Source organism: Lolium perenne, chromosome 2, assembly GCF_019359855.2.
Source record: "Lolium perenne isolate Kyuss_39 chromosome 2, Kyuss_2.0, whole genome shotgun sequence".
Taxonomy (NCBI): Eukaryota; Viridiplantae; Streptophyta; class Magnoliopsida; order Poales; family Poaceae; genus Lolium; species Lolium perenne.
In genome coordinates, this window is record NC_067245.2 from 157,367,272 (window position 1) to 157,387,758 (window position 20,487).

Here is a 20,487-nt window from a genome sequence, read left to right on the forward strand (position 1 = left end):
ATCATGGACTGAATTGCAAGGGCTTGGTTCGAAAAGAAGCACAAGATGACAATATGATCAGAGATCGAGATGATTGATCACTCGATGAGATCTAGATCTACATCTTCACCAATCAAATCTCTCTTTTTGTGAGGGGACCCCGCGAGATCTATATCTTAGACAAATTTGGTGTTCTCCTTCTTTGTTATCCATCTCTTATTCCCCCATAAGTTTTTGTAGCTTTGGTGGAATTTAGGAGAGAAGGACTTGCCATTGCATTAGGTGCATCAGTGTGAGTTCTCCACGGTGATTCGTGGAAGTGAAAGTGATAAGCTTATTAATGTTGGGTTATTGGAACCCTAGGCGGATTTTTGGCTTAGTGGCATACTTGGGGCCTCCAATTAAGTTTAGGAGATTCCTTAAGCGTGAGGACTTCGTGGAGATTACTTGGGACCTCCAATTAAGTTGTCAAGATTCCTCAAGTTTTAGACCTCCGTGGCAATTTGTCGGCACTCTCCAATTCAGTTGTGGAGTTTGCCCCAAGCTTGCACAGGTTCGGTGACCACCCTCAAGGTTCCATAGTGGATCGAGGACTTCCCTTTTGGTGGGAAGCTAGGCTCGAGAATAACACAGTGATGCCTTAGTGAAGTTTGTGGAGCCTTGTGTTGTGCATAGAAAACAAAAAATTTCCTACCGTGAGAACGCAATCCAAGCCAAGATGCAATCTAGAAGACGGGAGCAACGAGGGGATGAACGAGACTCACCCTTGAAGATTTCAAAGCCTACAAGATGAGGCTCTTGTTGCTGCGGTAGACGATCACTTGCCGCTTTCAAAAGCGCGTAGAAGATCTTGACGGTGCCACAATCGGGCAGCACCTCCGTACTCGGTCACACGTTCGGTGTTGATGAAGACGACGTCCTTCTCCCCGTTCCAGCGGGCAGCGGAAGTAGTATCTCCTCCTTGAATCCGGCAGCACGACGGCGTGGTGGCGGTGGCGATGGAGATCTCCGGCGGAGCTTCGCTAAGCGTTGCGGGAGAGGTGGAGGAGGTGGGGCGGCTAGGGTTTGGGAGAGGGGGTGGCCGGCCACTAATGGGTGCGGCCAAGCTATGGCTTTTTGGTGGTCGGCCCCCTCCCCTTGGCCCCTCTTTATATAGGTGGAACCCCCAAGTGTTGGACTACAAGTCTTCGAATAAGACCCCAACCCAAAACCTTCCATGTGTAGGGAAACCTACCCAAGGTGGGATTCCCACCTCAAGTGGGACTCCCACCCTTCCATGAGGGGGGGTGGCCGGCCCCCTTGGTGGAGTCCACTTGGGACTCCACCCCTCTAGGATTGGCCAGCCATGGGTGGTGGAGTCCCTTCGGGACTCCGCCTTCCAAAGTGATTTCTTCCGGACTTTTCTAGAACCTTCTAGAACCTTCCATAAATGCACCGGATCATTTTCAAACTTATAAAATGACTTCCTATATATGAATCTTATTCTCCGGACCATTCCGGAACTCCTCGTGATGTCCGGGATCCCATCCGAGACTTCGAACAAAACTTCAAACTCCATTCCATATTCAAGTTCTACTAATACGACATCAAACCTTAAGTGTGTCACCCTACGGTTCGCGAACTATGTAGACATGGTTGAGAACTCTCTCCGACCAATAACCAATAGCGGGATCTGGAGATCCATAATGGCTCCCACATATTCAACGATGACTTAGTGATCGAATGAACCATTCACATACGATACCAATTCCCTTTGTCACGCGATATTTTACTTGTCCGAGGTTTGATCATCGGTATCTCTCTATACCTTGTTCAACCTCGTCTCTTGATAAGTACTCTTTACTCGTACCGTGGTATGTAGTCTCTTATGAACTTATTCATATGCTTGCAAGCTAATTAGACGACATTCCACCGAGAGGGCCCAGAGTATATCTATCCGTCATCGGGATGGACAAATCCCACTGTTGATCCATATGCCTCAACTCATACTTTCCGGATACTTAATCCCACCTTTATAACCACCCATTTACGCAGTGGCGTTTGATGTAATCAAAGTACCTTTCCGGTATAAGTGATTTACATGATCTCATGGTCGAAAGGACTAGGTAACTATGTATCGAAAGCTTATAGCAAATAAATTAATGACGTGATCTAATGCTACGCTTAATTGGGTGTGTCCATTACATCATTCATATAATGATATAACCTTGTTATTAATAACATCCAATGTTCATGATTATGAAACTAATCATCTATTAATCAACAAGCTAGTTAAGAGGCTTACTAAGGACTCATTGTTGTTTACATAACACACATGTATCAATGTTTCGGTTAATACAATTATAGCATGGTATATAAACTTTTATCATAAACATAAAGATATATAATAACCACTTTTATTATTGCCTCTTGGGTATATCTCCAACAGTCTCCCACTTGCACTAGAGTCAATAATCTAGATTACATTGTAAGGTACCTAACACCCATGGCATTCTGGTGTTGGTCATGTTTTGCCCTAGGGAGAGCTTTAGTCAACGGATCTGCTACATTCAGATCAGTGTGTACTTTGCAAATCTTTACTTATCCATCTTCGATGTATTCGCGAATCAAATGATAACGCAGCTTGATATGCTTCAGCCTCTTGTGTGACCTTGGTTCTTGTGCATTGGCGATGGCACCCATGTTATCACAGTAGATGACAAGTGGGTCCAATGCACTAGGAACCACACCGAACTCTACAATGAACCTCTTCATCCATACCGCTTCTGATGAAGCCTCTGAAGCCGCTATGTACTCCGATTCTGTTGAAGACTTCACCACCGTGCACTGCTTCGAGCTTGCCCAGCTTACTGCAGCACCATTCAATATAAATACGTACCCAGACTGTGACTTAGAGTCATCAGGATCAGTGTTTCAACTTGCATCGGTGTAACTTGTTACAACGAGATCTTGGTCACCTCCATAACAAAGAAACATATCCTTAGTTCTTTTCAAGTACTTCAGGATATTCTTGACCGCTGTCCAGTGTTCCATTCCTGGATCACTTTGATATCCGCTAGTCAAACTAACAGCATGTGCTATATCCGGTCTAGTACATAGCATGACATACATGATAGAGCATACTGCCGAGGCATAGGGGATCTGACTCATCCTTTCTCTTTCTTCTGCCGTAGCCGGACCTTGAGTCTTACTCAAGACCTTGCCTGGTAACATAGGTAAGAATCCTTTCTTACTTTTGTCCATTCTAAACTTCTTTAGAATCTTGTCCAGGTATGTACTCGGTGATAGCCCTATTAGACGTCTTGATCTATCTCTATAAATCTTGATGCCTAATATATACGATGCTTCACCAAGGTCTTTCATTGAAAAACTATTATTCAAATAACCTTTTACACTGCTTAATGGTTCTATATCATTCCCAATCAATAATATGTCATCTACATATAATATCAGGAACGCTACAGAGCTCCCACTCACTTTCTTGTAAATACAGGCCTCTCCATGACACTGTATAAACCCGAAGTCTTTGATCAACTTATCAAAGCGTCGGTTCCAACTTCTCGATGCTTGCTTCAGTCCATAAATTGAACGCTGAAGTTTGCATACTTTGTCAGCATTTTTAGGATCGACAAAACCTTTGGGTTGTACCATATACAACTCTTCCTCAATGTCTCCATTAAGGAACGCCGTTTTGACATCCATCTGCCAAATCTCATAATCGAAAAATGCAGCTATTGCTAACAAAATCCTTACAGATTTTAGCTTCGCTACAGGTGAGAAAGTCTCATCGTAGTCAACACCTTGAATTTGTCGGAAACCCTTTGCGACAAGTTGAGCTTTATAGACAGTAATATTACCATCAGCATCTGATTTTCTCTTGAAGATCCATTTATTCTCGACAGTCTTGCGGCTATCAGGTAAGTCTACCAAAGTCCACACTTTGTTATCATACATGTATCCCATTTCGGATTTCATGGCTTCTTGCCATTTGTTGGAATCTGGGCTCATCATCGCTTCTTCATACGTCGCAGGGTCTTCATCATTGTTGTCCACAATCATGACATTTAGACAAGGATCATACCAATCAGGAGTGGTACGTTCCCTTGTCGATCTGCGAGGTTCAGTAGCTATCTCGTTTGAAGTTTCATGATCATTATCATTAGCTTCCTCTATTGTCGGTGTAGGCGGCACAGGAACATCTTCCGGTACTGCGCTACTCTGATCAACGAGTGAAGATTCATCAATCTCATCGAGTTCTACTTTTCTTCCAGTCACTTCTTTAGTGAGAAATTCTTTCTCAAGAAAGGTTCCGTTCTTAGCAACAAAGATCTTGCTTTCGGATCTGTGATAGAAAGTGTACCTTATAGTTTCCTTAGGGTATCCTATGAAGACGCATTTTTCCGCTTTGGGTTCTAGCTTGTCCGGTTGTAACTTTTTTACATAGGCTTCGCAACCCCAAACTTTAAGGAATGACAGCTTAGGTTTCTTATTAAACCATAATTCATACGGCGTCGTTTCAACGGATTTTGATGGTGCTCTATTTAAAGTGAATGCGGCTGTCTCTAATGCATAACTCCAAAATGATAACGACAAATCAGTAAAAGACATCATAGAACGAACCATATCTAAGAGAGTTCGATTACGATGTTCGGACACACCGTTTCGTTGTGGTGTTCCCGGCGGTGTCAATTGTGAAAGTATTCCGCATTTCTTTAAATGCATGCCAAACTCATAACTCAGATATTCACCTCCGCGATCAGATCGTAGAAATTTAATCTTCTTGTTACGTTGATTTTCTACTTCACTTTGGAATTCCTTAAACTTCTCGAAAGTTTCGGATTTATGTTTCATGAAATAGATATACCCATATCTACTCAAATCATCAGTGAAGGTTAGAACATAACGATAACCACCGCGCGAGGCTACACTCATTGGTCCGCACACATCGGTATGTATGATTTCCAATAAGTCTGTAGCTCGCTCCATAATACCAGAGAATGGAGTCTTAGTCATTTTTCCCATTAGACATGCTTCGCATCTATCAAGTGACTCAAAGTCAAGTGATTCAAGTAATCCATCGGTATGGAGTTTCTTCATGCGTTTCACTCCAATATGACCAAGAGGACAGTGCCACATATAAGTAGAATTATCATTCAATTTAATTCACTTAGCATCAATGTTATGAATATGTGTATCACTACTATCGAGATCTAACAGAAATAAACCATTCTTTTCAGGTGCTCAACCATAAAAGATATTATTCATAAAAATAGAACAACCATTATTCTCAGACTTGAATGAATAACCGTCTTGCATTAAACAAGATCCAGATATAATGTTCATGCTCAACGCGGGTACAAAATAACAATTATTGAGGTTTAAAACTAATCCCGAAGGTAGATGTAGAGGAAGTGTGCCGACAGCGATCACATCGACTTTGGATCCATTTCCAACGCGCATCGTCACTTCATCCTTCAATAGTCTTCGTTTATTCTTTAGTTCCTGTTTCGAGTTACAAATATGAGCAACCGAACCAAAGATCAAATACCCAGGTACTAGTACGAGAACCAAGAAGATAAACATCTATAACATGTATATCATATATACCTTCTTTCTTCTTCTTGACAAGGCCGCTCTTCAGATCCGCCAAATACTTGGAGCAATTACGCTTCCAGTGTCCCTTCTCCTTGCAGTAATAGCACTCAGCATCAGGCTTAGGGCCAGTCTTAGGTTTCACAGGAGGCGTGGCAGCTTTCTTGCCACCCTTCTTGAATTTCCCCTTAGACTTGCCCTGTTTCTTGAAACTGGTGGTCTTATTGACCATCAACACTTGGTGTTCTTTCTTGATCTCAATCTCAGCAGATTTTAGCATGGCGAAGAGTTCAGGTAACTCTTTGTTCATGTTCTGCATATTGTAGTTCATCACAAAGTTCTTGTAACTAGGTGGCAGTGATTGAAGGACACGATTAATCCCCAGTCGGTTAGGAATCACTATTCCCAAGTCACTGAGTTTCTTCGCATGCCCAGTCATGGCGAGCATGTGCTCACTAACGGAGCTGCCTTCTTCCATCATGCAGCTGAAGAAGTGTTTCGATGCTTCATAGCATTCCACGGCCGCATGAGTTTCAAAGATAGCTTTCAGCTCATTGACCAACTCATGAGGATCGTGGTGCTCAAAACGTTTTTGAAGATCGGCTTCCAGACTGCATAGGATGGCACACTGAACTTGAGAGTACCGAGTTTTCCGAGTCTCGTAAACATTCTTTACTTCATCGGTTTCAGTTTCTGCAGGAGGGTCACCTAACGGTGCATCAAGTACATATTGCAGATTTCCGCCAGCGAGGAAAATCCTCACATGACGGAACCAGTCGGTGAAGTTGCTACCGTTGCTCTTAAGCTTTTCTTTCTCTAGGAACTGGTTAAAATTGATTGGGGACGCCATATCTACAACATATATTTGCAATAGTTTAGACTAAGTTTATGACAAATTGAGTTCAAATTTTAATTCAACAAAATTAAAAAACTAGGTGAACTCCCACTCAAAACAATATCCCTCGAATTGTCTTAGTGATCACACGAACCAAATCCACCACACCAAGTCCGATCATCACGAGACAAGATGTAACTTCAATGGCGAACACTCAAAGTGTTCATCATATCAATCATATGATTCATGCTCTACCTTTCGGTATCACGTGTTCCGAGACCATGTATGTACATGCTAGGCTCGTCAAGGCCACCTTAGTATCCGCATGTGCAAAACTGGCTTGCACCCATTGTATGCACTTGTTGAGTCTGTCACACCCGATCATCACGAGATGCTTCGAAACGACAAGTCTTGGCAACGGTGCTACTAAGGATGAACACTTTATTATCTTGATATTTTAGTGAGAGGGATCATCTTATAATGCTACCGTCGCGATCTAAGCAAAATAAGATGCATAATAGGATTAACATCACATGCAGTTCATATGTGATATGATATGGCCCCTTTGTCTTTGCGCCTTTGATCTTCATCTCCAAAGCACGGACATGATCTCCATCATCAACGGGCATGATCTCCATCATCGTCGGCGTAGCGTCAAGGTCAATGGCGCCGTCTTCATGATTGTTCTCCCATGTAGCAACTATTACAACTTCTTTGAAATACTACTCAACATGAAATTTAAAGACAACCATAAGGCTCCTGCCGGTTGCCACAATACAATAAGGATCATCTCATACATATTCATCATCACATTATGGCCATATCACATCACCAAACCCTGCAAAAACAAGTTAGACGTTCTCTAATTTGGTTTGCATATTTTACGTGGTTTAGGGTTTTCGAGTGAGATCTAATCTACCTACGAACATGAACCACAACGGTGATACTAGTGTTGTCAATAGAAGAGTAAATTGAATCTTCACTATAGTAGGAAAGACAGACACCCGCAAAGCCACTTATGCAATACAAGTTGCATGTTGATGCGCGTGAGACACACGTCCGTTGGGAACCCCAAGAGGAAGGTGTGATGTGCACAGCAGTAAGTTTTCCCTCAGAAAGAAACCAAGGTTTATCGAACCAGTAGGAGCCAAGAAGCACGTTGAAGGTTGTTGGCGGCGGAGTGTAGTGCGGCGCAACACCAGGGATTCCGGCGCCAACGTGGAACCTGCACAACACAATCACAAAGATTTCTTGCCCCAACGTAACAGTGAGGTTGTCAATCTCACCGGCTTGCTATAAACAAAGGATTAGATGTATAGTGTGGATGATGATGATTGTTTGCGAAGAACAGTAAAGAACAATTGCAGTAGATTGTATTTCAGATGTAAAGAATAGGGCCGGGGTCCACAGTTCACTAGTGGTGTCTCTCCCATAAGATAAACAGATGTTGGGTGAACAAATTACAGTTGGGCAATTGACAAATAAAGAAGGCATAACAATGCACATACATATATCATGATGAGTACTATGAGATTTAATCAGGGCATTACGACAAAGTACATAGACCGCTATCCAGCATGCATCTATGCCTAAAAAGTCCACTTTCAGGTTATCATCCGAACCCCTTCCGGTATTAAGTTGCAAGCAACAGACAATTGCATTAAGTATGGTGCGTAATGTAATCAACACAAATATCCTTAGACAAAGCATCGATGTTTTATCCCTAGTGGCAACAGCACATCCACAACCTTAGAACTTTCTCTCACATCGTCCTGCATTTAATGGAGGCATGAACCCACTATCGAGCATAAATACTCCCTCTTGGAGTCACAAGTATCAACTTGGCCAGAGCCTCTACTAGCAACGGAGAGCATGCAAGAACATAAACAACATATATGATAGATTGATAATCAACTTGACATAGTATTCAATATTCATCGGATCCCAACAAACACAACATGTAGCATTACAAATAGACGATCTTGATCATGATAGGCAGCTCACAAGATCTAACATGATAGCACAATGAGGAGAAGACAACCATCTAGCTACTGCTATGGACCCATAGTCTAGAGGTGGACTGCTCACACATCGATCCGGAGGCGATCATGGCGATGAAGAGACCTCCGGGAGATGATTCCCCTCTCCGGCAGGGTGCCGGAGGCGATCTCCTGAATCATATCCCCCGAGATGGGATTGGCGGCGGCTGCATCTCTGGAAGGTTTTCCGTATCGTGTCTCTCGGTACTGGGGTTTCGCGACGAAGACTATATGTAGGCGGAAGGGCAGGTCAGGGGGCGTCACGAGGGACCCACACAACAGGCCGGCGCGGCCAGGGCTTGGGCCGCGCCGCCCTAGCGTGTGGCCACCTCGTGGCCCCACTTCGTTTCCTCTTCGGACTTCTGGAAGCTTCGTGGAAAAATAGGCCCCTGGGCGTTGATTTCGTCCAATTCCGAGAATATTTCCTTACTAGGATTTCTGAAACCAAAAACAGCGTAAACAAAGAATCGGCTCTTCGGCATCTCGTCAATAGGTTAGTGCCGGAAAATGCATAATAATGACATATAATGTGTATAAAACATGTGAGTATCATCATAAAAGTAGCATGGAACATAAGAAATTATAGATACGTTTGGGACGTATCAAGCATCCCCAAGCTTAGTTCCTACTCGCCCTCGAGTAGGTAAACGATAACAAAGATAATTTCTGAAGTGACATGCTATCATAATCTTGATCATACTATTGTAAGCATATGAGATGAATGTAGCGATTCGAAGCAATGATGAAGATAATGAGTAAACAAATGAATCATATAGCAAAGACTTTTCATGAATAGTACTTTCAAGACAAGCATCAATAAGACTTGCATAAGAGTTACTCATAAAGCAATAAATTCAAAGTAAAGACATTGAAGCAACACAAAGGAAGATATAAGTTTCAGCGGTTGCTTTCAACTTCAACATGTATATCTCATGGATAATTGTCAACATAAAGCAATATAACAAGTGCAATAGGTAAACATGTAAGAATCAATGCACACAGTTTACACAAGTGTTTGCTTCTGGGATAGAAATAAGTAGGTAAACTGATGACATAGGCATCCCCAATGGGCCTGCCGATGATAGTACCCGGGGTTTACTGAAGGCCCACTACCCGAAGAATAAGACGACTCGGAAGCCCAAGATATTGTTAAGGAAAGCTAGAGTTGTAATAGGAAGCATTATTTGTAATCTTGCGGGAGGAGTTAGAAACCTTCCCGGACTCTGTAACTTGTACAATACGGATCCCTCGGCTCCGCCTCCTATATGAGGGGGAGTCGAGGGACACAAAAATAATCGAATCATTGTTTCTCAAACCCTAGTTTTCATATTCGTCGAGTACTTTTCGGCTGAAACCTTCGAGATCTACTTGCCCTCTACATCCAACTAAACCCTAGTCTACAATCCGTAGGCATTGACAAGTTAATACCTTGTCAATTGGCACCGTCTGTGGGATCTAGAGGCGACAAGGAGCTGATCTCGATGGCACGTTCAAGATCGTCGACTTCATCAGTAGCAAGCAACATCATGGAAAGAGGTAAACAGATCGAAACTGGTCTCGTTGATTTTATTCCTCACCCACCCTCCCGTTTGGATGCATATGCGTATCTGGAGGAGCCCATGGAGATGACGTTTGGAAAGTTCCACTTCCGCGTCGAGAAAGAAGGAGCGTATCGTCTCGAAGTTCCGATCTCGTCTGGATTATCGGCGGTTGGTACTGATTTCTCAAACTCAGTATCATCCATCGAGTCAAACGACAAGGAGATTTCATCGCCACGCTTCATCGGCAGCAGGGCAAGTGAAAAACTCGCCAAAATTTTCAGCGACATGTCCTTCGAGTCATCGGCAGACTCCTATATAAGCGATGATTCGAACGACACCGACAGCTTCGACTTCATCGACAAATCCATCTCTATTGGGAAGGTCTTCACCAATCTCTATGATGGTGTCACCAAACCAAGCAAAGTGAAAATTCCAAAATATCACCAAGTTTATGCCATTGGAGAAGCAAGTCGCGATCAAGAGGAAACATCAGAGGCTTTCGACGATTTGGGAAACCCCTATGTCGATCCCTCAGATCTAAGGAGAGGTTTGGGCACTAAATATGTCGGGCCTACACCACGTGTCAGAGTTCAACTTCCACAAGTAGCCTGGGATAGAGCTGCGAAAGCTTTGGATGGCTCCGAACCAATGGAAACAACTGCTACAGTCGAAGAACTGCAAGCTTATCAATATAGACTCGCCCGAGCTGGAAGAGAGTTGGAAAAACAGACAACTGCTTTGAACAGAAGAAGGGAGGCAGCTTCCGCATCAAGCAGGCGACGAGCGGAATTAAGTCGACACTCAGAAACTTCGGGAGATAGTCACAGAGAAGCTCGGAGGAGAGCAAGATCTCGGCTGCAAAATATACCGGAAGCTGAAAGAGAGACTCTAATCCAAAACCTCGACATGTCCTTTATGTCAATCGACACGAGGGGGAATATTATCCCAAAAACACCGGAAGCAGGGTACATGGCGACACAAGCTTTCATCTTAGCGTCCAGGCCACCTCCCGGAGATCCAAGAGAAGCGTTGTACAACATGGCCATGGCAGGATGTGGAGCCATGGGAGCAGCGTTTACAGCCACACCTCCCGAAGGAACTGCAAGGCAAAATAGTCCGAGACCTACCGCAGCAGTGCAAGATCCACCAAGAGCAAGTGGAGCCAGGGACACAACAACTCAGGCCAGAGTTGATAGAGCGCGACAAGAAAGAAGGGAACGTCGGCATTCACCGTAACTTGTCAAGAGGACATGTGTGGACTTCCATGTTTCACACGACGGGTCCGAAAAACTCGAGTTCCATCAGGATTCAAGCTACCCGATAGTTTCAAGAAATTCGATGGCCTGCAAGACCCCGAGGATTGGCTTGTGGACTACCTCGAGACAGTAAAATTGATAGGCGGAACCAGAGCGACAGCCATGTAGAGCATCCAGATACATCTGAGCGGAGCCGCCAGATCATGGATAAAAAAGCTTCCCCCAGGTTCCATCGACAGCTGGGAAAGTTTCGAGGACGTGTTTATCAAGAATTTCCGGTCAACCTGCAAGAAACCTGCGACACTAGAGGAGTTGAGGTCATGTCGACAAAAGCATGATGAATCAATGAGGAAGTACATCCAAAGGTGGAACATCATCAAAAACTCGGCAGAAAATATATCTGACGAAAGAGCGATAGATGCATTTGTTGCAGGAGTTCGACGAGGAGATTTCGTGGAGGACTTGGGGAGGACAAACCCAAGAACAGTATCAGCTTTAATGGAGATAGCAAACAGATGGGCAGATGGCGAAGATGCGGTACATAACAAACGACATAGGTCCCCAGAGGAAGATCGCAGTCGAAATTTTGAAAATAGACGTCGATTCCCCCGTTAATTTTCAAATTACGATGCACCTGGCCAAATATCGGCTGGCTTTCGGGGAAACAATGGAGGAAACGGTAGAGATGACTACCAGAGAAGTAATGCATAATAAGGCGACAATAGAGATAACATGCAAAATAGCGGGCCAAGGTTCCAGAGACCTTTTGTGTCTCTCGAAGAAATGATGAACGGGCCGTGTCAGATGCATTTTTTTCTCGATAGCAATGGAAAAAGACAGTCGGGACATTTGCAAAAAGATTGCCGAAATTTCCAGGCAATGTTAAGATGGGCAGGACATGCAAATGCTCAGGCAGCGCACAGAAATCCTCAAGGACCTAGGAGTGAGATTCACTTGCCACTGATACGTCTCCGACGTATCGATAATTTCTTATGTTCCATGCCACATTATTGATGATTTCTACATGTTTTATGCACACTTTATGTCATATTCGTGCATTTTCTGGAACTAACCTATTAACAAGATGCCGAAGTGTCAGTTCCTGTTTTCTGCTGTTTTTGGTTTCAGAAATCCTAGTAACGAAATATTCTCGGAATCGGACGAAATCAACGCCCAAGTTCCTATTTTCACCGGAAGCATCCAGAACACCCGGGAAGGACCAGAGGGGGGGCACTGGGCCCCCAGATCATAGGCCGGCGCGGCCCAGGCCCTGGCCGCGCCGCCCTATGGTGTCGTCGCCCCTTCGACCCTCCTGCGCCACCTCTTCGCCTATATAAAGCCCCTGGATCGAAAATCCTGATACGTTCGACGAAACCAGAGAAAACCTTCCAGAGCCGCCGCCACCGCGATGCCAAGATCTGGGGGACAGGAGTCTCTGTTCCGGCACGCCGCCGGAACGGGGAAGTGCCCCCGGAAGGCTTCTCCATCGACACCGCTGCCATCTCCACCGCCATCTTCATCACCGCTGCTGCTCCCATGAGGAGGGAGTAGTTCTCCATCGAGGCTCGGGGCTGTACCGGTAGCTATGTGGTTCATCTCTCTCCTATGTGCTTCAATACAATAATCTCATGAGCTGCCTTACATGATTGAGATTCATATGATGATGCTTGTAATCTAGATGTCATTATGCTAGTCAAGTGAGTTTTACTTATGTGATCTCCGGAGACTCCTTGTCCCACGTGTGTAAAGGTGACAGTGTGTGCACCGTGTGGGTCTCTTAGGCTATATTTCACAGAATACTTATTCACTGATGAATGGCATAGTGAGGTGCTTATTTATATCTCTTTATGATTGCAATGTGTTTGTATCACAATTTATCTATGTGCTACTCTAGCAATGTTATTAAAGTAGTTCTATTCCTCCTGCACGATGTAATGGTGACAGTGTGTGCATCCGTGTTAGTACTTGGCGTAGGCTATGATTATGATCTCTTGTAGATTATGAAGTTAACTATTGCTATGATGGTATTGATGTGATCTATTCCTCCTACATATGCATGAAGGTGACAGTGTGCATGCTATGTTAGTACTTGGTTTAGTCTTTTGATCTATCTTACACTATAAGGTTACTTAAATATGAACATTTAATTGTGGAGCTTGTTAACTCCGGCATTGAGGGTTCGTGTAATCCTACGCAATGTGTTCATCATCCAACAAGAGTGTAGAGTATGCATTTATCTATTCTGTTATGTGATCAATGTTGAGAGTGTCCACTAGTGAAAGTGTAATCCCTAGGCCTTGTTCCTAAATATCGCTATCGCTGCTTGTTTCATCGTTTTCTTTAACATTATCGTCTGCAATACTACCACCATCAACTACACGCCAGCAAGCTATTTTCTGGCACCGTTGCTACTGCTCATATATATTCATACCACCTGTATTTCACTATCTCTTCGCCGAACTAGTGCACCTATTAGGTGTGTTGGGGACACAAGAGACTTCTTGCTTTGTGGTTGCAGGGTTGCATGAGAGGGATATCTTTGACCTCTTCCTCCCTGAGTTCGATAAACCTTGGGTGATCCACTTAAGGGAAAACTTGCTGCTGTTCTACAAACCTCTGCTCTTGGAGGCCCAACACTGTCTACAGGAAAAGGAGGGGGCGTAGACATCAAGCTATTTTCTGGCGCCGTTGCCGGGGAGGAAAGGTAAAAGGTACTCACACTCCGGACCTCGGCTACTAAGCTATTTTCCCGGCGCCGTAAGTACTCAAAGCTATTTCCTTTAGATCCTGCAATTGCATCTTTTTGTTTCTTGTTCACACTAGTAAGGCATAATGGACAACAATGAGCTTTTTATTCTATTTCCTGATTTAAGACATGGATGGTTTGATCCGAAAATTAAAAAACCCATGGAACATATTAGCATGAACACATTGAACACTATTGTTGCTAATGATATGGAAAATTCTAAGCTTGGGCAAGCTGGCTTTGATGAGCATGATCTTTTTAGTCCCCCGGGCAATGAGGAGGAAATTTACTTTGATGATACTTTGCCTCCTATTTATGATGATTATAATGATAGTAGTCTTTTGTTACCACCTGTTATGGAGGATGAATTTGATTATGAATACAATATGCCTCCTATATTTGATGATGAGAATAATAATGATAGCTACTTTGTTGAATTTGCACCCACTACAACTAATAAAATTGATTATGCTTATGTGGAGAGTAATAATTTTATGCATGAGACTCATGATAAGAATGTTTCATTTGATAGTTATATTGTTGAGTTTGCTCATGTTGCTACTGAAAGTTATTATGAGAGAGGAAAATATGGTTGTAGAAATTTTCATGTTACTAAAATACCTCTCTATGTGCTGAAATTTTTGAAGCTACACTTGTTTTATCTTCCTATGCTTGTTACTTTGCTCTTCATGAACTTGTTTATTTACAAGATTCCTATGCATAGGAAGCATGTTAGACTTAAATGTGTTTTGAATTTGCCTCTTGATGCTCTCTTTTGCTTCAAATATTATTTCTTGCGAGTGCATCATTAAAACTGCTGAGCCCATCTTAATGGCTATAAAGAAAGAACTTCTTGGGAGATAACCCATGTGTTATTTTGCTACAGTACTTTGTTTTATATTTGTGTCTTGGAAGTTGTTTACTACTGTAGCAACCTCTCCTTATCTTAGTTTTGTGTTTTGTTGTGCCAAGTGAAGCCTCTAATCGAAGGTTGATACTAGATTTGGATTTCTGCGCAGAAACAGATTTCTATCTGTCACGAATCTGGGCTGTTTTCTCTGTAGAAAAATCAGTAAAATATACCAATTTACGTGCGTGTTCCTCAGATATGTACGCAACTTTCATTAGTTTTGAGTTTTCTGATCTGAGCAATGGAAGTATTTATTAAAAATTCGTCTTTATGGACTGTTCTGTTTTGACAGATTCTGCCTTTTATTTCGCATTGCTTCTTTTGCTATGTGGGATGGATTTCTTTGTTCCATTAAACTCCAGTAGCTTTGAGCAATGTCCAGAAGTGTTAAGAATGATTGTGTCACCTCTGAACATGTGAGTTTTTGATTATGTACTAACCCCTCTAATGAAGTTTATGAGAAGTTTGGTGTGAAGGAAGTTTTCAAGGGTCAAGAGAGGAGGATGATATACTATGATCAAGAAGAGTGAAAGCTCTAAGCTTGGGGATGCCCCGGTGGTTCACCCCTGCATATATCAAGAAGACTCAAGCGTCTAAGCTTGGGGATGCCCAAGGCATCCCCTTCTTCATCGACAAATTATCAGGTTCCTTCTCTTGAAACTATATTTTTATTCGGTCACATCTTATGTGCTTTACTTGGAGCGTCTGTATGCTTTTATTTTTGTTTGTGTTTGAATAAATTGGATTACATCATGCTTGTGTGGGAGAGAGACACGCTCCGCTGTTGCATATGAACACATGTGTTCTTAGCTTTTAGTATTCATGGCGAAGTTTCTTCTTCGTTAAATTGTTATATGGTTGGAATTGGAAAATGATACATGTAGTAATTGCTATAAATGTCTTGGGTAATGTGATACTTGGCAATTGTTGTGCTCATGTTTAAGCTCTTGCATCATATGCTTTGCACCCATTAATGAAGAAATACATAGAGCATACTAAAATTTGGTTTGCATATTTGGTCTCTCTAAGGTCTAGATAATTTCTAGTATTGAGTTTGAACAACAAGGAAGACGGTGTAGAGTCTTATAATGTTTTCAATATGTCTTTTATGTGAGTTTTGCTGCACCGGTTCATCCTTGTGTTTGTTTCAAATAAGCCTTGCTAGCCTAAACCTTGTATCGAGAGGGAATACTTCTCATGCATCCAAAATACTTGAGCCAACCACTATGCCATTTGTGTCCACCATACCTACCTACTACATGGTATTTTCCGCCATTCCAAAGTAAATTGCTTGAGTGCTACCTTTAAAATTCCATCATTCACCTTTGCAATATATAGCTCATGGGACAAATAGCTTAAAAACTATTGTGGTATTGAATATGTAATTATGCACTTTATCTCTTATTAAGTTGCTTGTTGTGCGATAACCATGTTCACTGGGGACGCCATCAACTACTCTTTGTTGAATTTCATGTGAGTTGCTATGCATGTTCGTCTTGTCTGAAGTAAGAGAGATCTACCACCTTATGGTTAAGCATGCATATTGTTAGAGAAGAACATTGGGCCGCTAACTAAAGCCATGATCCATGGTGGAAGTTTCAGTTTTGGACAAATATCCTCAATCTCATATGAGAAAATTATTAATTGTTGTTACATGCTTATGCATAAAAGAGGAGTCCATTATCTGTTGTCTATGTTGTCCCGGTATGGATGTCTAAGTTGAGAATAATCAATAGCGAGAAATCCAATGCGAGCTTTCTCCTTAGACCTTTGTACAGGCTGCATAGAGGTACCCCTTTGTGACACTTGGTTAAAACATGTGCATTGCGATGATCCGGTAGTCCAAGCTAATTAGGACAAGGTGCGGGCACTATTAGTACACTATGCATGAGGCTTGCAACTTGTAAGATATAATTTACATGATACATATGCTTTATTACTACCGTTGACAAAATTGTTTCATGTTTTCAAAATCAAAGCTCTAGCACAAATATAGCAATCGATGCTTTTCCTCTATGGAGGACCATTCTTTTACTTTCATTGTTGAGTCAGTTCACCTATTTCTCTCCACCTCAAGAAGCAAACACTTGTGTGAATTGTGCATTGATTCCTACATACTTGCATATTGCACTTATTATATTACTCTATGTTGATAATATCCATGAGATATACATGTTACAAGTTGAAAGCAACCGCTGAAACTTAATCTTCCTTTGTGTTGCTTCAATGCTTTTACTATGAATTATTGCTTTATGAGTTAACTCTTATGCAAGACTTATTGATGCTTGTCTTGAAGTGCTATTCATGAAAAGTCTTTGCTTTATGATTCACTTGTTTACTCATGTCATATACATTGTTTTGATCGCTGCATTCACTACATATGCTTTACAAATAGTATGATCAAGGTTATGATGGCATGTCACTCCAGAAATTATCTTTGTTTATCGTTTACCTGCTCGGGACGAGCAGAAACTAAGCTTGGGGATGCTGATACGTCTCCGACGTATCGATAATTTCTTATGTTCCATGCCACATTATTGATGATTTCTACATGTTTTATGCACACTTTATGTCATATTCGTGCATTTTCTGGAACTAACCTATTAACAAGATGCCGAAGTGCCGCCTCGTTTTCTGTTTTTGGTTTCAGAAATCCTAGTAACGAAATATTCTCTAATCGGACGAAATCAACGCCCAAGTTCCTATTTTCACCGAAGCATCCGTAACACCCGGGAAGGACCGGAGGGGGCACTGGGCCCCGGACCATAGGCCGGCGCGGCCCAGCCCGGCCGCACCGCCCTATGGTGTCGTCGCCCTTCGACCCTCCCGCGCCGCCTCTTCGCCTATATAAAGCCCCCTGGATCGAAAACCCGATACGTTCGACGAAACCAGAGAAAACCTTCCGTGAGCCGCCGCCACCGCGATGCCAAGATCCGGGGACAGAGTCTCTCGTTCCGCACGCCGCCGGAACGGGGAAGTGCCCCCGGAAGGCTTCTCCATCGACACCGCTGCCATCTCCACCGCCATCTTCATCACCACTGCTGCTCCCATGAGGAGGGAGTAGTTCTCCATCGAGGCTCGGGGCTGTACCGGTAGCTATGTGGTTCATCTCTCTCCTATGTGCTTCAATACAATAATCTCATGAGCTGCCTTACATGATTGAGATTCATATGATGATGCTTGTAATCTAGATGTCATTATGCTAGTCAAGTGAGTTTTACTTATGTGATCTCCGGAGACTCCTTGTCCCACGTGTGTAAAGGTGACAGTGTGTGCACCGTGTAGGTCTCTTAGGCTATATTTCACAGAATACTTATTCACTGATGAATGGCATAGTGAGGTGCTTATTTATATCTCTTTATGATTGCAATGTGTTTGTATCACAATTTATCTATGTGCTACTCTAGCAATGTTATTAAAGTAGTTCTATTCCTCCTGCACGATGTAATGGTGACAGTGTGTGCACCCGTGTTAGTACTTGGCGTAGGCTATGATTATGATCTCTTGTAGATTATGAAGTTAACTATTGCTATGATGGTATTGATGTGATCTATTCCTCCTACATATGCATGAAGGTGACAGTGTGCATGCTATGTTAGTACTTGGTTTAGTCTTTTGATCTATCTTACACTATAAGGTTACTTAAATATGAACATTTAATTGTGGAGCTTGTTAACTCCGGCATTGAGGGTTCGTGTAATCCTACGCAATGTGTTCATCATCCAACAAGAGTGTAGAGTATGCATTTATCTATTCTGTTATGTGATCAATGTTGAGAGTGTCCACTAGTGAAAGTGTAATCCCTAGGCCTTGTTCCTAAATACTGCTATCGCTGCTTGTTTACTGTTTTATCACATTACTACTGCTGCAATACTACCACCATCAACTACACGCCAGCAAGCTATTTTCTGGCACCGTTGCTACTGCTCATATATATTCATACCACCTGTATTTCACTATCTCTTCGCCGAACTAGTGCACCTATTAGGTGTGTTGGGGACACAAGAGACTTCTTGCTTTGTGGTTGCAGGGTTGCATGAGAGGGATATCTTTGACCTCTTCCTCCCTGAGTTCGATAAACCTTGGGTGATCCACTTAAGGGAAAACTTGCTGCTGTTCTACAAACCTCTGCTCTTGGAGGCCCAACACTGTCTACAGAAAAAGGAGGGGGCGTAGACATCAGCCACCTCCTCCCGCAGTTACAGATGAAAATCGACATCAGCTCAGAATAGCGGCAGCACCTGCTCCACCACCCTATGTCGATCCTAACTCTAACGGAGCGGTCTCGATGATTCAGAAAGGAAGGCCATCCAATAGAGCTCAGAAAGTAATCTCGCGACAGGTGTTTATGGCAGAGAAGATGCCACCACCAACAGTCAAGTAACTTAACTGGTCAGGGCAAGATATTGGCTTCACAATAGCAGATCATCCACAGCAAGTTCCTCGACCAGGCGATCAAAGACCGATCTTACCAGCAGTAATTGCGGGATTCGATGTATCTCAGGTATTCATAGATGGCGGCAGCAGTTTAAACCTTATGTACGCAGATACGCTAAGGAAAATGAATATCTCCCTCGCAAATTTGAAACCAACCGACACACGTTTCCACGGTATCACACCAGAGAAGCCAAGTTACCCACTGGGGAGGATCAATCTCGACGTTCAGTTTGGGACCCGAGAAAACTACAGGATAGAAAGGTTGGAATTCGAAGTCGTGGATTTCCCGTCGCAGTATCACGCTTTGTTGGGGCGACCAGCATATGCCAGGTTTATGGCGGTACCACACTACACGTACTTGCTTTGGAGGTTACCTGGACCTAAGGGACCAATCACAGTCAAAGGAAGCTTCGCGCTAGCCGATAAATGCGACAAAGATTTTCATCGACTATCAGAAACTTTCGGGATGCAGGCAGAGTACGTAGCGTCAAGGCTCATGACTGATTATGATGTGCTGCCAGACGTAGGGAGGCCCAACAAGGAATCAACTTTCAATACAGCAAAAGATTCTAAGGAAGTGCAGATTCACCCGACAGATCCGAAGAAAACAACATCCATTGCAACAAACATGGACCTCGCATAGGAAAGCGCGCTCGTCGAGTTCCTCCGTGAGCACTGGAAAATCTTCGCATGGTGTCCAGCTGACATGCCAGGAGTACCCAGGGAACTTGCCGAGCACCACCTAAACTTGGATCCTATTGCGAGACCAATCAAGCAACCTTTGCGGCGTTTTTCGGAACCAAACCGCAAATCCATGCTGTCAGAAATTGATCGACTTAGAGAAGCTGGTTTCATCAAAGAGATATCTACTGAGGCCACTTGGGTAGCTAACCCAGTGATGGTGCCGAAGAAAAACACGAAAGTCCTTCGCATGTGTGTCGACTTTACGTGCCTCAATAAACATTGTCCAAAGGATCACTTTCCCCTCCCAAGGATCGATCAGATTATCGACTCCACGGTAGGATGTGAACATCTTTCCTTCTTGGATGCATATTCTGGTTACAATCAGATCAGATTAAAAGAAGACGACGAAGCCAAAACAGCGTTCATCACACTGTATGGCGTATTTTGTTACAAAACAATGCCCTTCGG